General features: G+C 34.6%; 1 protein-coding gene across 11 annotated transcripts in view; it reads left to right on the forward strand.

Annotated features, from left to right (window-relative positions):
* Nucleotides 1-23,411, forward strand: part of LOC122565710 (protein eva-1) — a 328,494-nt gene that overhangs the window by 294,238 nt on the left and 10,845 nt on the right. The gene's annotated exons all lie outside the window — the stretch shown is intronic.

Raw genomic sequence — 23,411 nt, forward strand, 5'->3', positions numbered from 1 at the left:
ATTCCTTGGATTGATTTTAGGAGGGAGTAATAGAGATATGATAAATTAGATTTCTAGGTCGCCGCAAGGTATTCTTATGAGTTTGTGGTGCTGGAATTTGAATAATATTATTTCAGAAGAATTGAGTTAGGATTAAATACCATTAATTACTGGTTGTTGCCGCTATATGATCTGCTCCGCATACACATTCTTGTATATAAATCACAAAATGTGTGTTAATTTTAAGCAAGTAATCAAGTCTTCAAAACAAAGTGTAAGTTTTCTCTATAACTCGGTTAGTATGTATCAACTTTATTTTATAATCAAAACATCCATTTATGCCCACTTTAAGTATGCTAAGTGAATAAAAATTTTATTGGTATCGGAAATTATGAATATTTAAATATGTACAAGAAAATAGAGGTTTCTATTTTAGTGTATTTAGATACACGAGTATACAGTGTATTAATAGTTACAGGAATTGAAGTACAGTTATATTTAATACGTCTACATTATGTATGTGTCGTTTTAATCCACATTCAAAACCATGAATTCTATAGAAAATTGCTTAGAAATATTTGGCAAAATGAAAAATAAGTATACTATTGTACCATTCTCAGCGTTTTATCTAAAAAAATGATACTAACAAAGAAATCATTGATACGATAACTTAAGATAATGAAAGAACAACATCACTGCCAATATTCAAAAATGAAACTAAAAGAGTCACGGAGCGAGTTAATTAAAATTTTTCGCAAAAATACGTTTTTCATTTGAATATACTTAGGCTAATTGGTTTCGCTCTTTTCTACGTCAACGTATGAGCGAAGAAATATTCAATTCCTTGCAAAGACTTGCAATGTACTATCATTGAAACTCGGCAGATGCTGGAAAACGAGATATCTGGCAGACGTCGATCTCTGTTGTCCAGGATGGCGTAGCTGCCATTACTTCAGAAACATGGTACGTGTCATTGGTGGACTGGCATTACTAATAGTAGTAGTGAATGGCGAAGACTTCAGGCAGAAATAGTTCGACGCCATGTCTGACCAATATAGGACGCTACTACTACTGTTCGAACGAGTGCCAGAGAACTCAGACAGAAAGTCTAACATTAAAAATAAAATTTTTTCCAGATATCATAAATTACTCAAACTCTTTGTTACAATTATTCAACTAGTATTAATAAATTATCATTAATTTCTATAAATCTTTTAATTACATATATCTTGTAGTTTTAAATTATATATATAAAATTAAAAAATATCAATTATACCACATGCATATGACAAGTTATTTTATAAATTTTTTTAAAAGAATATTATAAGTGGAATAATAATATCTAACATATAAATAACATAATAATAATATAGTATTACAAATGCCATAGTCATCTATCATATTAAACTGTCAAGGAATTAATATTTCAACATATAGAATCTCACTGTTATTCGAAGCTGATAGATGTTCAATTCTAATTTCAACAATTGCTCCTATACGAAACCCAATATTTCGACAAACAATTTCTACATTCATCCAGCTTATGTGACAACTATCTGTACATCCACAAGCACAGGGATCACATCGATAGGGTACCATAGAATAACCAGCGCATTTCCAAATTAATTCAGACAATCACGCCACCATCCATACGTTATTAAGATCCGATGCATTACCCTTCCCCTCTTGTTTCGCGTTGAATACGTTTCTCTGTGAATTGAAAAAGAAGTACGGAGCCACCCCCGCTCGGAGTAAACAATACGCGACGAGATACACTAGAATTTTTCCCTAAGTGCTTTCGTCTCTCGTTTTTCGGCCTGCTCGACAAAACTTCCATACGAAACACGACTTGAACGTCACGAGACGTGTGCACAACACCGTGGCTTTTAATAATGAGCCGACAGAACAAAATCGTCGTTTCTTTGTGCCTCGTCTGCCCACATGAAACTTTTTCCCCACGTTTCGTCTTAGCGAAAGAAAATCGTACGATCAAGGAGAGTATGTTTCTTAATCGTGATTTCACGGACTTTGAATTTGTAGTCAGGATATTTTTAAATAGTGTAAAATTTTTTCAAGTTTAGTTAAGTAACAAAACATGTCTTGGCTAATAGGGTCCTTCTGGATTCAAATGAGATACATTTAAAATATGTGGTTTTTTGAACTGATCGAGTCTGTGTAATTTATATAGACTTTGATGCAAGTATACATAATTGAAGTGAGTTTTATGGTCTGGTACAGCAGCTTCTCGTAGAGCCTTTGTGTTTAATCGACCATTCGCGGAGAGACGCGATCGCGAGAAAGCACGTCAACGGGAATCGTAAATTCCCGTTACGATTAGATAATCGACGCCACGAACTGATCGATCCCCTGATTTCTGTTACGATAATACGATAATAGGGGTGGTTCAATTGAATTTACATTGAATTAACACTTTGTTTTCTTAAATTACAGTGATTAAACTAAGGTAATTAAGATTTATGACGATTTCTCTTACACCACCATAATTCGCAGCCAGTCAATCTTACGATCAACAAATGAATTTTTGTTATTCTACTTTGTGATTAGCGCACAAATTATAACCATCTGTATACATGTTCCAATAAATATGGAAACTAGGTCCACACGGAATCCAAACATAACTATATAACTCGAACCGAGGCACCCACCCGTCAGCGTCGCTCTTTAATTAATCATCAAGCAAATTTACTCAACCCCGGCCGAGGTGTCGGCGATATTCTCGTCCTCATCCTGTGCTATTTCATTTCAAATATTTATCGTTTGGCTCGGCCAATTAATTCGACGACGATCTTCTGACGACGCGTGCCCCCGATGATCCTCCAGGGTGCGATAACGAGCGAATACGTCGTCGTGAAGCAGAAACTCAACGAGATAAAACGGTCCGTTCCACGTTGGCGATTGGACCACCGACAAAGGGAGCCTCTCGTTGTTCGGAACTTCGAAAGCGATTTCACCGAGCTAATTTCCCGTCCACTGATTCCTTTAAACGGGCTCGCGTCACCACTGGAAAAAGCGTCGAAGGGATGGATGAAGGAAGAATAGAACTGAAGGAACAGCTCGCGAAAACGAGCAGAACTTCGAATCGAAGGAAGTTTATTAAAGTGAAATAAAATATTGAAGCGAATGAATTTTGTTAATTACTGAGAAATGATGCATGCATTCGACGGTTTAGATTCGTTCGATGATAGTTTAGCTGATTTTCTCCATTTTCTTGAGTGATAAGTGTGAGGCATTAAAGAGGAAAATGGTTAGTGCTTTTTGAATATTTTATGATTGAAATTTATGGTAATAGGAAATAGAGAAACAAATATTGCTTGAAGTGCATATATTTAAATAACATTAGCCGTTTATATAATTGAGAATTTTATTATAATTTTTAACATCGTATTATATAGGTTGTTAAAAAGGTTAGCATGTTGAAGATTGTTTAACAAAGATATTTTTGGCAGGTTGAATAACTGTCAATTTTACGTGATATTACATGGGATGTTAAAGAAGGAGGAAATATTTAATCGATATACATAGGTTTCAAAATCAATATTTTTAATGCACAGTGTTTCTAACCATAATTTATTTGTTCATATTTGGTTAAATTTAAATTACTAAATATTTGAATTAAAATATAAACGAAGTATAATCACTGCGTAAATTTAGATGAAAAAAGTAAAGATTCTTATTGAACATACTATTATAATAAATTCATATTATCTTAGTTTTATAGCGGCGTCGTTATGGGGAACAAAATAATTCAAGTCCCAATACATTCCCTGCGAATGGTATTATGTTCACGAATTTTTTTTTTTATTATATTGTTTATTTTTAATTTTACAATTTGTCCAGTGGGACATTAGGTAAAATGTTATAACATGTTCACGAATGAAAGAGAAAATATGAAATGTTTCAGCCTCGAAAATTTCTAATTAGCTAGCAGCTGAGACGAATTGTGTGACAAAATTGAATCACGGAACTTGAATTTCAAAGATTCTTTCGCGGGTCTTGAAAGCTTTAATTGGAATTCTATTCACTCGGACGCTTCCAGTCGCGAATTTTCTGCCTTGCTTCGGGTACTTTCTTTCCAGATGCTCGAGCAGACTAGGGAACAAGAGAGAGAAAAAAGAAAAATAAAAGAAAAAAGAAAAAGGGACGATCCCTTTATCCAAGAGTTCTGCCTTTTTTATCACGTTTAGCCACTTCTTCGTAACTCGTTTAATTTCATTTGAATACATTTGCACGATGGGGAGAGTCTTTGGAATATCATATTAAACAACCTCGTACTCGAGCCACTTTTCGCATTAGTTGGAGAGTTGCGTTTAATACGTTTAGCTTTGATGCTTTCACCCAGCGCAGCATGGACTCACGAAACTCGCGCTCCAGTTTATTTATAGAAAAATTTATTGTTTTGTCTAATTCGTTTGATGTGATTTAATACCAAAGCTTCTTTTCCAGAAGTATGCGTTATATCAATTCGATTAATTATTCGCTCCTAATTCTGTATAATATTGAGTTATATATGTGTATACATTCATGAGTTTTAGGACATCTTTTATTTTTAATACAAACTTCATATTTGATGTAAATGTGTTTTAAATTACGAGCATTTTTTATAAAATCTTTAATAGACCAACTACTTTCTTTGTTGCATAACAAATTAAACGATATTGAAAATCATATATTTTTATGATTGTTTCGACCACTCACGGAGAGACGCGATCGCGAGGAAGCACGTCAACGGGAGTCGTAAATTCCCGTTACGATTCGATAATCGATGCCACGAAATGATTGATCCCCTATTTCAATTAGGATAATAGAGGTAGTTAAATTAAATATGACACTGATATAACAAGTTATAAATCACAGTTTATTCCAACAACTTTGTAAAGAAGATAGTTAGGCTGGTGCGTATGTATAAGTTAAGTAAGTGACTGATCTAAAGGTAGGAACCTGGTCAAAAGATGTTGGCTGAAAGATGGAAAATCAGTGAAGTTCGCTGACGATGCTGGGGCGGAGGAAAGCTAAGGATGCGTGTGTCTAGCGCACGGAACCATCGGATTTGTTGATGACAATTTTGGCTAGGAGAGTGAGGGAAATAGGCTTCGTTGTTAATTGGTTATTTGCTATGGTGGTGGGTGAGAAAGGATGTTAACCGCCCTCGAGATAAAGTTGCTAGTGGGAGGCCTTATACGTGAGAAAAACCAACTTTCTCCTGTCAACACGTGGTGGATAATAAACTTTAGAAAACAATTCAGTGAAAGAATATTTGTTTGGTCTGAAAGACCTTAACTAGAAAATTCCTGAGATTTATGAGGGTACTTGAGACTATTGAGGGTACGCGGTAAGGATCTGAAGACATCTGGTTGCCATCTTGTCCGAAGTGTGTAGCCTGGTTTAGGTAAAGAGTCGACCGACGTAACAATGATTATTTAGATTTTTTGTACAATTTTAACTCAACAGTGACAAATTGTACCAAATTGAACTTTGACTTTAACTTCAAATGTATCAAATCGTCAGAGCTCTATTCAGAATTCTATCAACCTATTTTTATTTATTCATTGTCTGTTAAATTTCTGCTTCAAATTTCAATTACATGTACTTCAAATATTTTAATCGATGTTAAGAAAGAAGGTTTGGACGAACGTGGTAGAACCTAGAATACGAGTTCACATTCTATTACAGAATTACGTAATTACATCTGCAAGACGACACATATTTATGTAGCTTCTACGGTTGGTGGTTAAATGTTAATTAACTTTAGCGGTGAAATAGAAGTACTTTTCGCAAGATAATTTCTGACAGCTAAGTGGTCAGACAAAGAGAAGACAAGGATCAGCGAACTAAAGTAAAATTACAGGTCTCAAATTCCCCTCTAAATTTTTAGAAATATTTTAAAATATTTTGCGTAAAAAATACTAACTTGACTACTTTAGTTATGAAATATTTTACTTTATGAAAGGTGTGATAAATTTTTTATAAATGAAAAAATATATCAGTTGTTGTTCACTGTAACTTCCTGAGCATTCTTTTCTTCTTAGAAATTGTCTGATTTTGATAAAGCTGTCACTTTAACTCCCACATAATACAGCTTTTGAAACATAAATTAGAATAAAGTTGAATACACAAATTTATGGTGATGTATTATATCTAGAAAGGATAAGCTATCTTATCTTTCTTGGTATATTGCTCGTTTGTGTTACTGAATCCTAATTCAAGATAGTTTCTGACCAAGTCGGCATCTACTTGCTTATTCATAGTATATTACTACTACTGTTAAATGTATGTAATGTATTCATTACCTTTACACATACATCCATCAAAATATTACTTCATTTGAATCTCTTAAGAAATTAATTATCTACTTTATCCCCATATATTTTTATTTTTCTTCCTAAACTACAGTCGAATAAAACATTAAAAACCTTAATTTTTAAAAATCCTTTTGTCCTACGTTAAATATTCTGAACCCAATCCAATTCGAGAAAAAGGAACTTTTGAAACAAATAAACGCATGCCCTCGGTGGTTTTTCGGTTTAAACTCGAAGAGCGTTTTAAATAAGAAAAGGTAGTAATGGGAACGGTAGGGGTAGGAGCTGAAAACTAAGGGAAAGACGTTCGCGAGATACTCGATTTACTCGAAGATAATCAACACAGGAAGAGACGAGGGTCGCTGCGAAAGCCTCCAGCTGTATCGCATCCAGGAGCCGCGTAATTATAGGTGCATACACCTAGGCTGCAGTTGAGTCCCCGGAACTGTTCTTGGACGAAAGCTCTCTAAGTTTCCGCGCTGGCTTTCGAAGCACTATTCCGGGTTCCGGTTACGTGGCTTTAATGAGTTGGTCGCCGAGGCGTGTATAATACAACGCACGAAATTACCGATCCCACTTTTGTCATCGTGATTAAGTTGGACTCGAGTCAGTGAATTCGTCCCTCTGCTGTTTTATCTCCTAGTTTGTGACAATTTCTGAAATTGCTTCGATGACAGAATTCAATTATTATAATAATGAATTTTTAGTTTTTTTTTTATTTAATTTCTTTTCTCCTCCTATATATGTTTTGGTGTAATTATATTGATTAGATGTTCTTCCAAACCACCCAATACTTCTTAGAGGTTGAAAGAAAGGGAACAAATCGTTCCACTCAAACTTTCCCACTACATAGGGGATCGAAATCCTTGAGGACATGTTCCAGTCTAGAGAAAATTAGGCTTCTGCCGAGGCAACTGGCCTCAATAATACTTGGCTTAATTTATTGAAGGGGTTCCTGTCTGAGTACGAAACACAATTCATGATATAGAATTCGATTACTTGACAACCTACTTTTAAAACTTAATCTTTCATTATATACTTTACTTTATTTTAAAACTATACGACTTGCATTTAGAAATAATACATCAATATTATTATATTAATATAATTTACTATATTATGTAAACAATATATTAATGATTATTATTTTATTATAATTAAAGTATTTATTAAAAATAAATTTCGAATTTTCACTTTAAACTCAATAATATACTAAAGAGAACAGTGTCGACAGTTTAAAATATTTCTCATCTCAGAGGATCGGTATTGATCAGAAATTTATAGAGGTTATTGGCAATAACAACTATCGACCAACTGATAGAGAGAGTTCTGAGTAGTTTCCGCTCGAGGGTTTCTTGAAAGTCTGAACAGAGCAGTGAGTCAGGTGACAGAACAAAAGCACCACATGAAAATTGATAGGTAGAATTTTAGAAGATCCCTTACTAATTAGACCAATCACGACTAAACCATTGTTGGCTATTTAAGCGTCCATCTATAGGACCAAATTGAATAATTCGCGAGTTTGCTGTAATATTAGCGTATTGAACGTAAATGAGATCCTAGACTAATCGTGTTAGCACGATACAATAGTTTCTCGCTTTGACACACCACTCACCTGATATCGTTAAAGTCGTGTACCACGTACGAATTGTTTGCAAAGGGATAATTAAAGAGCTACCACTAGGAATCAATGATTTATTCTGGGACATTGTACAACTAAATTAACGGAGATCATTCTATGTATAATAGAAACTTCGTAGAGCTATATAGCATCGCGATTTGGAGTTTAATTAAGTTTCGTCTTTACGGTTTGCCAGGTTGTTGGTCCCTGATGGTTTTATTGTCTGTCATAATTATTATTTCTTTCTGCGGCATTTTGTATAAAAAATTTCTAAAATTCTCTGTAGACCTTTTTCAATATTCATTAGTTCATTGTGAAATAGACAAATGTTACAGTTTTTCATTTTTCTTTTTGTTCCTTAACTGCGTCAATTTGTTTATTCCTAATTTCGTTATTTATATGAATAGTGTTCAATTCCTAAAAAGAAAAGGACTTATTTTTATGAATTTATTTTTCATATGAGGGCAATGAATAATATTTGTATTATTTTTTTCTTTGTATTTCAATTTATAGAGTTGGTTAATTTGGCGTCTGGAAGATTCTACATCCTAGCACTTAAAAAGAAAAAGTTCCCAACTATCAGAGAATCAATGCACAGAACTTAGCCTAATATATCAAGGGCGCAGGTATCCATTCGTTAAGCACAGAAGAGTAACCAACTCTGAGAGAAAAGAGTGGAAAAGCGTGCCAGTTTTATTAGCCGAGTGAACGAAATTACCTTTTCATGACGCGTGTCTATCGTCGCCGCTCTTAATCCAATCAAACCTCCTCAAAATCCAATTTTCTCGAAGCGTGGTCCCTTTAACGCCACCTACGCCGGGAGTTGCTAAAATTCTCTGTTCGACCTTGTTAAAATATGAAAGGACACCCATGCCGAGTAAGGATTATCGACGTACCTTTGCCTCGACTCACCTACACACACACGTTACTTTCTTTTTTTCTTTCTTCGCTCAGGGAAGTCAGCCAACCCTGATCACACGCTGAATGCAATAAAGCGATCGAAGAACGACATTTCGCTCGATCTCCAAATACCTTTTCTTTTGTAAACTAGAATTAAAGTGGGGGCGAAGAATAGATAAAGGATGGAAGAAAGAGATCAACATGAAAATTCGCAGTCGGAAGGTTTTTTCAGTAAGAAAATATTATCCGATCGAGGATTAATTAGCCTTATCTTACAATGTATTGCCTATAATGGAATCTTTATCGAACATTGTTGTGGAAGAATTCCGTTTCAGATCTATAGTTATAAAACAAAAAGAATAATTTTTTACTCATTTTGCACGGATGTTTGTGATTCGCTGAAGAATCGAGAAATTAGCAAATGAATAGGTAATTGTAAAAAACTTGAGAAGAATTTTTATTAAAGAACCGATGATGAAAATATAATGAATAAAGTACCCGAAAGAAGATTAATTATCATGAAAGAAGAGCTTAATTGTTAAGGAAATTCGAAGAAGTTGGATGGATGAAGCGGAAGTTTGAAAACCGAGTATTTGTGGGAAAGAAAGGTATCCGAGAGGAAAAAAGGAAAGAAGTCTTTTGCAGAAAGGTGAAGTAAAGGAAAATAAACTAAAGGCCGCATCGAAACATACATCAACATCAATAGGAAAAGCTAACGATGGACGAGAAACAAGAGGCAACACAAAGAGGAATAACGTTGGAAGGAAGAAATAAAATGGGAGAAAGATGTTGGCGCAGCGTAGAAAGCAAACTAATTGAAAGAAAGGGAGAAAAGGTAGGTGAAAAGTTTTTATAAAGCGATAGAGTAACTAACTAACGTAAAAGTGAACCAAAAATCGAGCGGACGTACAAATAAAACGAATCTATTCGCAGCGTATTCAGGAAATCGTAGTATAAAAGGAATAACTAGCCGACAAAGCAAGTTCAAAAAATATAACACATCGTGCAAAAGAAATTAGAATGAGGACAAGCATAATTTAAAGAAAGCGTAGGTAAACACAAATGCAAAGCTTGGTTTGTTCTTGAGAAGTATGATTATGATAATATTTTTGAAGAACAATTTCCCCGATAAATTTACTTATGAAAAGTTAATTATTTTTTGTTGGAAAATAATATTTAAATTATTCCAAAAATTCTATTACACTTAATTTTGTATATGATTTTTCTGGGATGGTGAAAGATTCTATTACTGTTATATTACTATTATAAAGCGACCGTACATTTTAAGAAGTTATAATCAATAAAATTTTCAGTAAAAGATATTATAGATCACTTTGAACCACTCATTTTTCTTTTAATTTTCCAATTATAATCGAAAGGAAAATCGACTTGTTCCAATTGGGTAGGCCACTTTCAACAGTAATACAATCAATAATAATATTTTTCATTTACATGTAATACCGTTTGTACATATTAAGACACATACAAAACATATAATGTGATATACTTGAAATATCATTAAAAAATTATATTCTTTTCGCGTCTTGTTCTATTACTTCATCATCGAATAATTCATTTAGTGCATTCATTAGTTCTTACTTCTCTCGTTAGAATGAAAAATTATATAATCAATCACTATTAAATAACTTTCCTTCCTCATGTGAAAAAAAAATCCTCATACAGAGAATTAAGTAACCAACCAACCATTCATACATTTCACCTGTCTACCTTTAAAGTCTGCATACTCCGCATCCCCTAATTTGCTCAACGCAAATTGGCCCACAGAACCACATACAAAACCAAACGCAATTATAATTACAGAGCGTGATTACGATTTTACTCACGAGATCTCCGGTGTCACTACAACAACCATGAATCCGCATTTAAGTAAAACTCCGAAAATCAGTACCACGAATGGTTCATTCGACTGCGGGCTTTAACGATCGCTTTTTCCCACAACCAAGCATTGTGTTACTGACTCGTGCAAATAATTCAGTTGTCTAATTAAAAGCACCCACACATCCTTGTGGACCTATTTCAGGGCCCAGCTCGGGGTCACAGATCACAGAGAAGTCACAGGATGGTACACTAGGCCGAAGACACACACCCGACACGATAACGCGTCGTAACTGGTCGTTAATTAAAGGCAACGGGAGACAGGATGCTGCCACTCAGGAAAGTCGATCGTATCATTTCCATCAGATGTTGTTGACGAAGTTTGATCTGGTACCTCCTGTCGTTTCATTTCACCGGCAAAGAAAATATTGGCAAAGTTTTCGATGAAAACGCGCATCCTTTCCGTTCGCATAATCTCTCGCGGACGATTAGATAAGCAAACTTCATAATTGATCTCTCCTTTCTGTTAGCTTTCAACCGGAATCGAAGTCGAACTCGTCAATGACCAACGGATCCCTTTGGACAAAATTGAATTCCGACGATCGATACGCGAAATGAATTTGCTGGCTTCGCGCGTCCCAACTCGACATCGACGAGGGTTAAAAATTGTGGCACGCTGGAAATTGAATTTTATATTGGGTCGAATTGATATTCTTATTCTTTGTTTGTCATCCTAAGTTTCTATTGGTTACGTGTGTTTATATAAGATGAACTTGATTAATGTGTGAAAGAAAACGTGTTGAGACTTATTTATTACCATTTCTTCTGAATATCTTTCTCTGTTTTAAAATAAATGGCGATAGAAAAGTTACATATAAAGAGAATTTAATCAGAACAAAGAAGGAAACAGTGTTGCAAGTTGCGTGCAACTTGCTGTTTCTTAAGTGGATCATTTCTATGAACCACACGTTCAACAATGACACAGTTAAACATTGAAACTTTCACTGTTTAATCTAGCTAAAAGTCTGCCGGTAACACGAGTCTAAAACTCGTAACAGTTAAGTGAATAATTTAACGTGAGTGCGGGAAGTTTACACATTGCCAAAGAATTTCCTTGTTCTATGCTCGGTAAACGTTAATCTTTTATTAAGTAGTTCCTTTCAAAATCGATTTCCTCTTGAAATTCACAAATCTTTCAACTGCCAATTCCATTTTGAATTGAGCCATTTTCTTTTTGCTGCTTACGTTAAAATATGTTATAACGAATTATTTGTTCTATTAATAACATTTTAAGGTAACTAATCACATATGGTTCTATATACAATATAAGATATAATATAAAATTTGTACATAATATAAAAATTTTGAAATGACAAAAAATTGAAACTAAATAAAACAAATCTTACAGTACCAATATTATCTAAAAATTAAATATAAAGGATTCTCTTATAATGAATTTAATTAATATGTAAATCGAATTGAGGGGGACTATAATACAAAGGTCTAGAGATAATCTTCTGTTTATTTGTGCGCAAGTCCAACTTGATCGATGAAGGTGCAATTATCGAACAGCTGTTGTGGTATCAATATCTGGCACTGTAACTGTTGCAGTTGCGCAAACTTTCAAGCCCTTTGGGCTAGAATTCCTGCACCCTTAGCAAGAGCTTGCGATCGTCGGCAAACTTTACGACATAGCACGGAAATACGGTTGAATTTCCACGAAGAATACCAACAAGCTGGTCCTTGTTATTATACTTTCACGTTCTGGTTATTACGTTTGTCACGCCGGATTATTTCGCTACACGTTTAACGTTCGTTTTCGCGCATTTCACGTTGCTTTTTATTCGTCGCGGCCCCATTAATTGCCATGAGGAGGAAAATGTATTTGTATAACCGAAGAAACGTACGTACGGTTTTAAGCTTGTAATATTCTTAAATTCTTTATATTTTTAAGAATTAATGTTTCATAATATTTAATCGCCAATTTCATATATTTATCTCAAACTTTGAAATTATTTTTACTTTTATTGAAAGAATATTGATAAACATTTCAGAATCTTTTCGGATTTTTCGAAAGCCTAGAATAGTAGAAAATGGCCTTGAACATAAACGATTTAGCTTTTGTTATGACGCGAGATGAAATATATTTGTCATTTTTAAGGAATTAATTAATATGATTAATAATCTTTTACGCGAATCTGATCTTAATCTTAAATTTATTCGGTTGAATAAATTTCGTAAAAAAATAGGAGATTGTAAAAGAGTGGGTTTTTCGGCTGTTTCTTTTATTTCTATATTTATCCATTGCATATCATTCAATTTTATCGCTGACCAGGCTTAATTATTCTCAGAAGTAATGACCCTGCAGGTAATTGAGACTTACATCGACGTTATATCGAAGATTGAACTATTGATAACTTTTTCTTTGCACGTGGAGAAATCCTCATGGACACTCCGCTGCTGCTAATAATCGGCAACAGCAGAGTAGTGTCGGACTCTTACTGACTAAAACTCCACGATGACCATCCTACGCGTATGACAGGAGTGCTCCAGGAACCTCTTATGAATTATCTTTCCGTTGCACCTCCCTCCCGCGTCCTCTTGTTCGAGCCAGTCTTAAAAATTCCCTGACTGTTGAATTTGGCGCTAGGCGGGGGGGGGGGGGTGCCCCTAGCGCCATCCTCCTTCTAGTCGCGGTCCGTTGGGACTGCGATGAAGCGGCTCTAGGTCGCCTGACCGCCATCCCCTTCCATCGCGTTATTCTACAAGGGTGAGAGATTCTCTTTCTTTCCCTTTTTGCTCGCTCCTTTGCGAGCATAACTCGCTCGCAGAAGAGGCGGACAGCCTCATATTCCTGCGGCCCGTTCAGCATCGCTTCTACGATCGCCGAGGGGGTCAATCTCTCGCCTATGACGTGCTGCAGGGTGTAGCGGGACAGCTCCCGATGTCCGTCGTCTCCCGTCCGATTTTTATCAGGTACTCGCCGAACACGCCGTGTCCCGTGAGCACCTGGGTCATCCAGTAGATTAGCAGGAGGCCGCGGCTGCTTCTCCATGTCTCCCAATTTGGGAGGACCGCCTCCGCGCCTCGATATTCGCCTCCCTCGTTGATCAGCTGGGATCGCCACTGGTCCCACGCGTCCTCCTCGGCGGTTCCTAGGTCGTTTGGGGCCGCCTGCTTAGTCGAGTCCTCTCCCGGGTCCCATACTCTCATGTGGGTGTATCTCCTCTTGAGTGCCAACGCCCGAAGCTTCCACGGGCGAGACGCGGCCAGATCCCTCCCCCCCGACGGTTTTGCCTGCCATGTTTATGTTCAGACCGGGCGGAGGAGTCCCTCGCCTGTTCTTGTCGTAGAACCAGATGACCCCCGACTTCGCAGTGGAGACCCTCAGGCCCAGTCCGCGCAGAGTACGAATCGCGCAGGCCGTTGCGATTTCGTCGATGCGCAACGTTTCTTGCCACCCGCGACCTCCGACCAGGATCAAAGTGTCGTCAGCGTAACACACCATGGCCGCGCCCGGAGGCAGCGGGCAGCGCAGTACCTCACCGTACGCGATGGTCCACAGGATCGGCCCCAACACCGAGCTCTGCGGTACGCCGCACTCGACGGGCCGCCTTTCCTCCCCTTCCCTGCTGGCGTAGCATACCCACTTGTCGTCGAGGTAGGCGCGGATCAGCCGAACGAGGTAGCTGGGAAACTCGAAGTGTTCCAGGGCCGCCACTATCCTGTCGCACGGCATGGAGTTGAACGCATTGACGATGTCCAGGGAGACCGCCAGCGCCACGCCATCCCGGGAAACCATGTCCTCCTTGAGTGCCCGCACGTGTCTGACCGCGTCAATCGTCGAACATCCCTTCCGGAAGCCGTACTGGCTTTCGTGCCAACCCGGCACCTGCCCCGTTGAACTATCGATAACTAATTTGAGAGTAACGAGGGATAGATTTGACAGATAGTAACGAGAGTATACTAATATGCTGCAGGCATAATTTCATTTCGATTAGATAACTAACACTGGCGAAATTTCCATAAATTGATTCACTGTCTGGGTCATCACTGAATTGTTGTGTGTGTCGCGCAATATTATTTTGTAGTAAATCAAGAATGCCAATGCTAGACAAAACACTTATTTTATTACAATAGAGATTTAATTAAGGTTTAAAACATATTCCTAATGTTGTAATCAAAATAATTTTATTGTATTTAAGAAAACAAGAAAAATATTTTCTAACTTGAATTCTATTTATAATTTGAATATATTTGAAGTATTTTGTGATTTCTTTTAGTGAAAATTGATATTTTTATATATATAATAGAGATTTAACCAGTAAGGAAATAAACAATTTTCACATGTTAAAAATATTTTTACTTTCGTTGCATATACCGTCCTCCTCTAATTTATAACATTAACAAGAATTATTAATAGTGTAATAATATACTCGATATCCTACATCAATAGCAGTTCAAATGACTAAGAAAATTATATTAAAAAAATAACAAATTTAAACAAAAGTTGACACACAACGAACAATATATTTATTCATTTGTAAAGTAAATAGTGCTGAAATTCTTTTGTGATTCTTCTAAAACAATTACATTTCACAATTCGTTAACCATCAAAGACACAATTTAACACGTCAGAAATTTTTCGAAAATCAGGTTACATATTGAAACTTTCAGCACGTTGCCAAATGAACTTCGTTCGTGCAACAAAATCATTCGAGTAGATAATTCTTCAACCATTTTAACCGATCCTGTCGGTAAGCTTTTCACCCTGTATGATCCCATTGAAAATCATCGAACCCGTGTTATAGCGCGAAAGTTTTAGCTTAAATCGTCCGTAAAGCATTCTCGATAATGACGCAAAATACACACCGTGATGGCGAAGATGTTCGACAAAAAACTTATTAGCTAACTAACGCCGGTGACTCGGTTTCGATGCGCGTCGCCAGGAAGTTAGTTCAAACCCTCCGGCCAGAAGTTGTATACCGTTGCGACAAGATTGACGATAAACTTGGAGAAGTTGCCAGCAGGAGGGTTGCATTTAAAGTTCTTTTCTCGAAGAAGAAACACAGACATGGAACTGTCTCTCGATCTAATGACTATTAATTCAGGAATAATGTAACAAGAAGTGCTGTTATGGCAATTTTCTGAATATTGCAATTAACTTCCTTTGTATTAAACAGAGAATCCTTCTATTTTTGAACGAATTTCTTATGTTGTCATTATGACCTATATGAATCTATAGACTCTATAAATAGACAAATAGAAGATGCCATACGAATCTTTTTAATTTTTCTTTGAATTCTTTTGTCCTTTCAATTGTGTTATCATACACGGAAGAAGAAAGAAGAACATGAAGAGAAATTTTTACAACTTTTTTTTTGTACGAGCACTTAAAATTAGGCATTCCATACAACTCGCGCCAAAAGTGTAAGATATTTTCACAATAAAGGTGCAAATATTTTATAAGTAAAACTCATCATTTCATTATGCTATTAATTAAATAAATTAATTAAAAAGTAATCTACACTGCAGCAGCCATTACGTTACGATTTGCAGTTTGATGAGCTAAAAGCTGAAACATAGGAAACGTCGTAATAATATCATTTGCAAAACATTCTATTATATTGTATATACATATAAATTGCGTTTTATACGTGGCGACCGCTTCAATTATCGGTGTCTTCAATTGTAATGTATGGACGTTTCATAATGTTATGGGAACAATTTACCATGATGGTTTTCAATTTGGAAATGCAGCGTTTCGTCCCGTATTATTGTTTCAAGTACAAGCATTATTTTGTATTTAAAATGATAATCTAATAACATGATAGGTCATTATTATCGACCAAATTATTGTTGAACCGCTCTTCAAAAAAGGAGTTTCAAAAAGAGTTCATATAATATTATCTAAATTTTAAAAATGTACTAAATGTTTGTAACTTTCAACACAAATTCTTTCCGAAAGAAATGTCTGTAAAATACAGTGCAATAAAATTTCGAATGGAAATTCTAATTTTAACTTTTGAATTTTGAACTATTTTAAAAGCAAAGTGACACACACATATGAATATAAATTTCATAACAGGCGTGGAAATTTTAGTGAAATCTTCAAAAATGTATATTTTTGCGTCAAACGATCATGATAATTTTGTAGGAATTGTAAAATAAATAATTATGTTATAAACTGTGGATTTATTGGTCGTGTCAAGAGTATCAATTTTGCCGGATGATCGTTCATGATCCTGTATTAATTAACAATCGCATTAACGCGTGATACAGTTTAATTTCCGGAAAGAAGTGACCGATAGATGGACAATTAAACCTGATCCATAAATTGCTGTGGAAAACAAGCGATAACCCATTAAATCTCCTAATGAGACGCGTTACGTGCGACGAAACCGTGGCATCATTATTGCCAATAAAACAACGTTACGTTTGATCGTAAAACAACGAAACTTCGACGCGGTCAAAATGTTTAATCAGTTCAGCGGAATTCTGGAGATACCTTTGATCATCTATTCGGAATTACGTAATTACATGGTTCAATTGCATTTTAATATTTCTACATACATAGATGTTTCACATTACTGCGTGAAATATTAGAATCCAAAATGTGTTTAAACGATACCTTATGAGTTCAGAATATAATATTATAGAAAATTAACAAGCAATTTATATTTTTGATCTTTTAACGTTATATAATATAGATTAATTAAACGGAACTTGCTTAAAATAGTTCATTGTTTTTGTTCTTATTCAAAAGTATAAAATTCGCGTAACATATTGTTTCTTGCCCATTATATTAAGTCGTCCGAAAAGTTTCTTTCGTTTTATAAGGAAATAATGGATGCACAACATTTTCCGTTTTATATTATCTTATCGAATTACGTATGATCCATTTTGTTTTATCAAGATAAAAATTATAACGTTTGACAGATTAGGTTTTATGTTTGTATAAAGATGCGTCGTTGTAAAAGACGTGTCTGTAAAAGAAATACACTTTCCGGATAACCTAATATATTCACTTTCTCCATATATAAAGGACATCTATATAAATTTCAAAAATACCTCTATACACAAGCGCGAGATCTAAAAACGATATATGTCGTACGTTTATCGTAATCGAAGAGGGTTTAGGAATTTGTTCAACACCTTGTCGAACGCGAAAATTGTTTGTCCGACTGGCCGATATCTTCCACGCTTACACTATTTTCTCGTTGAGATTCGGCATGTCGAAGCAGAACAAAATTTCCAAAGCCATTCCTATGGATCTAATCAAGATTAGATTGGGTTCATAGAGTTTCTCGTGTATTGATAGCGAATCGCGGCCGACAGACCAATTTGTGACGGAACAATCGTCAATGTAACAGCATACTAATACAGATGCTTCCGTTCTCGATATCCACGCGTTTCAAATGCCATTAATGAGAATCAGTTGAACGGCGGTCTGTTAAGCGACAAGCCTTTTTACAGGATTTCTTGTGCCCGCACGAGAATGGCTGCTAATCCCTTGTTAACCGTCAACTAAAATGCAAACTAAATGGTTGCCTGGAATTGAAATTATATTTGAGTCATGCCACACTTTCATATTTTTTATTTCATGTTTTAAAATGTTTCTATGTTAATGTTAGAACTGTCTGTCAGAGCAGTAAAGGGGTAAATAATTTTTCATAAGATGCATTTTTGGAAATTTAAATTGTATACCATTCATATAGGCAAACAATAGTGTGATACTATTAATTAAACATACTTATATATCTTTTTCTTCAAATCTTGATTTACTATAAAGCTTTTCCAATATGAACAATCATCCAAAATGAATGAAGGATTACGAGAAAAAAATGAAATCCTGTGAATAATTAATTCATCTTTTTCAAGAGAGAACATTACGTTTGATAAAACCAACATATTGTCATTATTATAGCTAATGTTTCGTACACGAGATGAATTACGTTATTTGATTTATTATTTAATAAATTGTAATTAGCTTACGTACATATGTCAGTGCGGATTAATAAAAGGAAAAATTTCTACAGCACGTCTTGTACCTTCCGGATATTTAGCAACCTCACAAGCGAGAGTTTATTAAAACAATATTAAAATTTATATACGCAAAGGCTGGGTAATACGTTGTAGTTTATTACATATTTCATTAAAACATTATACCATGCACATATATTGTTTTATATCGCAAATTTCATAACAGTAAAATACTAATAGACCCATTGAGAACCAACGTTGTGTTAACATAATGTTTAATTTACAATTTTTTTCTCATTATTTTGTTACATTTAAATTCTATAATTTTATGAAGTTAAAGAAATTAAAATATCTGTAACACATTGCGATGTAAATTTTCTTTTTGAATGATAGAAATCTTTCTAGTTAACTCATTGCACATTACAATGATTCTGATTTGTCAGGCATATTGGATTATATATAATCTCTTTGTTTTAAATTATTATTGTCGTAATTCAATCTATTGGTTGCTAGATATCACCAGTTTCTGTGCATGCTGTTTATTCTCTTGTGTAAATAATTGCATTTATGTTGAAAATTGCATGATTTCTATTCCCAACGTTCTTTCTTCATTTTGTCGTCTGTACAGGTAAATAAAATTATATTGGGAAAAAGATTAGAGAAATACAATTCCAAGGAATAAAAATGAAGAGTAATTTTGTTATATTATCTACGACATTAATTATAGATATCATCGTAGAATAAATGTTAAAAAATGTATCGAGTCATTCAGATTTATTTATTTATATATTATCATCTTTCTATAACTTTATCTTGTCACAGTCTTAAAAAGCTAAAATAAGTTAGGTATTCCATATAACATTTATAACTCTTTCCAAAATACTTAAATTCTTTCTCATTAAAAAATTGCTTTTTACTTTTTTACCATTTCAATTCTTTTATAAAATTAATATGTAATGTATAATGCATATTATTCCTTCTTCAACTTTACGTTATGAGTTATAACATACAAAAGCTAAATAATGACTGTCCGAAACCTTATAGTTAGACACTGATTATCGCGCCAGCCCAGTTACATAACCAAATATTTGAGAATACATTCGAAACACCGATATTATCTGGCCGCCTGTGCAAATCACGAGAAGTGCTGATAGCGTTCGCGTTTTAAACGTCTGCCTACTGTATGTCACCGGAATAGTTTCATGTGTATCGTGGTTGCGTCGAACTTTCTGCAAAGATCATTCTCCGGAAATTTTTGTGCGAAAAAAGTAACAAATATTTTAGTTTCGAAGCTGATCGCGTGGCAGTTAAAGAACTGTTTCTCGTGTATAAGTTTGGATCTGGGAATCTTTAAATAGAAGTGAGTGAAAGTAATATGTCTACATACTCTTCTGTGCGTACATATTCGAACACTTACGTATTTGCGGCTTTTGCATAAACATTAAACATTAGTTTTTTTAATGAATTTATTATGTTATCCCATAATCTGATATTATTCTTGGATTAAATAAGAAATATTTATTAATAAATAATGTTGATAAAGTTACTGTGCAAATCGGTAACCGAAAACGTAAATAGACTGAAATCATTAGCACGCATGCATCGCTTTGATCTCATGATCATCAATCTCAAATGGTTGATACGCACCTAAAAGTATAGAAATATATACCAAATTTTATAAGAAATAAACATATTAAGATAGCACAGCGAAGAAGTAACAGACAAAGAATAAATTCATCTGAAACTTCTTTTTTATTATCTTAGCGCTCATACATTTTTATCACCTTGATGATCATATGATTCCTACATGTACGTTTTCTCTTACCTATCTCTATAATAATTCTATCAATATTATTTGTTATAATAAATATTGCTTAATGTTGGCCGCAAATGACAATAAGATTATAGGACAGTATAATAAATCCATAAAAGAAACTAAGGTAGATATTTATGCGAAATCCGCAAATATCTAAATATTCAACTGCTCGTGGACGTGAGATAGATCAATCGCAGTGAAAATGGATGATTGCAATGTGCAGGGATTTCGTAGAATTTCTTTCAAAATTGTCTCAGTTTTGGATGCTCCAAGCACGAAGGGAAGTGAAGTGCGGTAATAGTATAATTTGCAAATTAAGTGAAACATATTTCTAAAACAATTTATTAAGTTGTTGCATAGATGAAATCACTAAATTTTTAATAAAACTTCCAATGTTGCCAGTTTCATTGAAAATGATGTTTAGTGATTTTATTGAAATTTATTAGTTTCGTGTTAAATAAAAACATAGAACATGGATGTATCTTCAAGTAAGACTTAAATATCTCTTGAACCGATATCGACCAATTTTAAGCACTGGAAGTTGCTAATTAGGAATCTCGAAATTTCGGAACATCGTCTGATCGCAAACAGGTATAAATTCTGGTGAAATTTCTGGATTTAACTGCCTAAATTCAGATATATATATATATAGATATTATATATATAGATATATACATATTATATATATATATATATATATATATATATATAATATGAAACTGAGCTTTCACTAACTTCACTAAACTTTTTAGAGGAAATGGAATATTTTCTTTATTCTTATTAAGAATCTACAGAAAATGTCCTGAGTAACATTTATTTTTCTTCTTCTTATCGCAACGTGATCTGAAAAAACAAAAGAATTCGCTTTTAAAATACAATGCAAAGAAAATATATTATACGGTGTAAAAATAGCGCTTGACGCAATTTAATTGTTCAAAAGCATGAAAAAATATTGATTCTATCAATATCGTGAACAAAACGTATACGCTCGGCTCAGGTTTCTTCACCATATCGATGACGATTCGAAATGTCGCGGTAGGTTATTCGCTGATTCTCATTAAAATTTCCTCGCGTCGACAGAATAGCGCTGCACAGAGACCTCGTTTGCGTAAATCAGTTTCCTCGAAACGGTCTGGCAAAGAACCGCGATAAAGTGCCTAGTTTTCTAAATCAAATAAAAGGAGGCGTCAGGTTCGTCGCTTGTAAAAATCGTAAGTTTGCGTTTCATTATTTATACGTACGTTTAAAGAGCTTCAGTATAATTTCATTCGATTATTAGAATATTGAAAGTGATTTAATACTGGAAACGAAAAATCCAAATATTTCTTATATTTTCAAATTTAGTAATTTAGAATTTAGAATTAATTGCATCTTTTTAATTATTTATTTTTCATCTTCGCTAATCATATTCCTTTATAAATCAATCAGCAAATAGCTGCAGACTATTATACGATTGCAAAACAGGCACCATTTCGATAATTCTTTTACACAATATTTATTATTGGAAGAAATCAATTCAAGTCGCTATTATTTTCTATTTTTCTTAATCGAGGAATTATATATATATATAATTTTTCACTTTTACCATGTAAGTAAAGTTCCACCAAGAAATACTTTAAGTTGAACAAAGAAAAATAAAAACGACACAAAAAATTAATAAAGATATAGTTTCCGTGGCTGTTTCGCAATGATAGATAAAATATTTAAACATGGGATAATACTTAGTATCATATTCAAAAGTCAATTCACATTCGATTGTTCAATTTCCATTTCATTTTTAAAGTTCACATATTTAGATATATAGATCGCATATTAAATATAACATAGATCTTTTTTTTTAAAAAGAAACATTGTATCTTGAGCATTCGACGCATAACTTGACACGCACTGCTTCCGGATCATTCTCACGACAATCACGACCCCCCGAATTTGACACTCGCCGATAGGAACGTAGAGATGCCATGCCGTCTTCGTGGATGTTCTTACCTAGACACAATGCATACCGATCACGAAATCCACGTGTATGTCACGTATTCCTGCGGCGCGAGTGACAAAGCCTCCGCGCCGTGTGCTGATGTATAATACGCGAACTTCGAATTTCCATTCCCATTGGCATTCACGAAACGTGAGGCTTCTCTGAAAAATATCCGTTCGCGGCCTGTCTGAGCACTGAAAACCTGTCGAAAGCGCGGAGTATCAGTATCTCCTTTACCGGACCATCGATCCGTAAAAAACACGGGGTGAACGACACGTCGAACGGGTTATCGACGGACTCCCCGCGCGCCGGACTCTCGTTGCCCGTTATTTCAACCCACCACGTCAGGGAAAACCCGTCGCGTTTTACGGGCCAGTTCCGATTGTCCAACAAAGACACCGAACGAACTTTGTTTAATGTCTGTTCAACTTTTTACATCTTTAAGATTGTTAAACTTTATAATCGCAGTATTTGTATGGCGAATAATGGAATGAATATATAGCTTTATTGGTTTAATGAAGAAGATGGATTTGACGAAAGGATTCTTTAGTATTAAAGATACCATTTCTATGTTTTACGATCTAAAAATTGTTGGATTTTATCATTGTTGAATTTTGTTGTTCTTAAAGGTTGCTGAATGTTAAGATCAGAGTATCGAAATAGTGGGATGGATATGGTTTTACATATTTTATATGTTTGATTCTTTGAAAAAAGTGGCTTGGATAGGAGGATTTATACTATACATATTTATCAGAGAATTTATATGACGATATATGTATAAACAATTTATAATATACAATTTTATAATACATTAAAGACAATATAACTTGCATAGAATTAGTATTTTATTCAATACATAGTATGTTGGTGAATATGTCATTTCTTTTTGAGAATTTGTATTAAAGTCATACACGAGATTTTATTCAGTTTATTCCAAATATGTATATAAATGAGTTTAGTTTTTTTGGAACATCCAGAAAATAA

This window comes from Bombus pyrosoma, linkage group LG1 (genome assembly GCF_014825855.1).
Source record: "Bombus pyrosoma isolate SC7728 linkage group LG1, ASM1482585v1, whole genome shotgun sequence".
In the NCBI taxonomy this organism is placed as follows: Eukaryota; Metazoa; Arthropoda; class Insecta; order Hymenoptera; family Apidae; genus Bombus; species Bombus pyrosoma.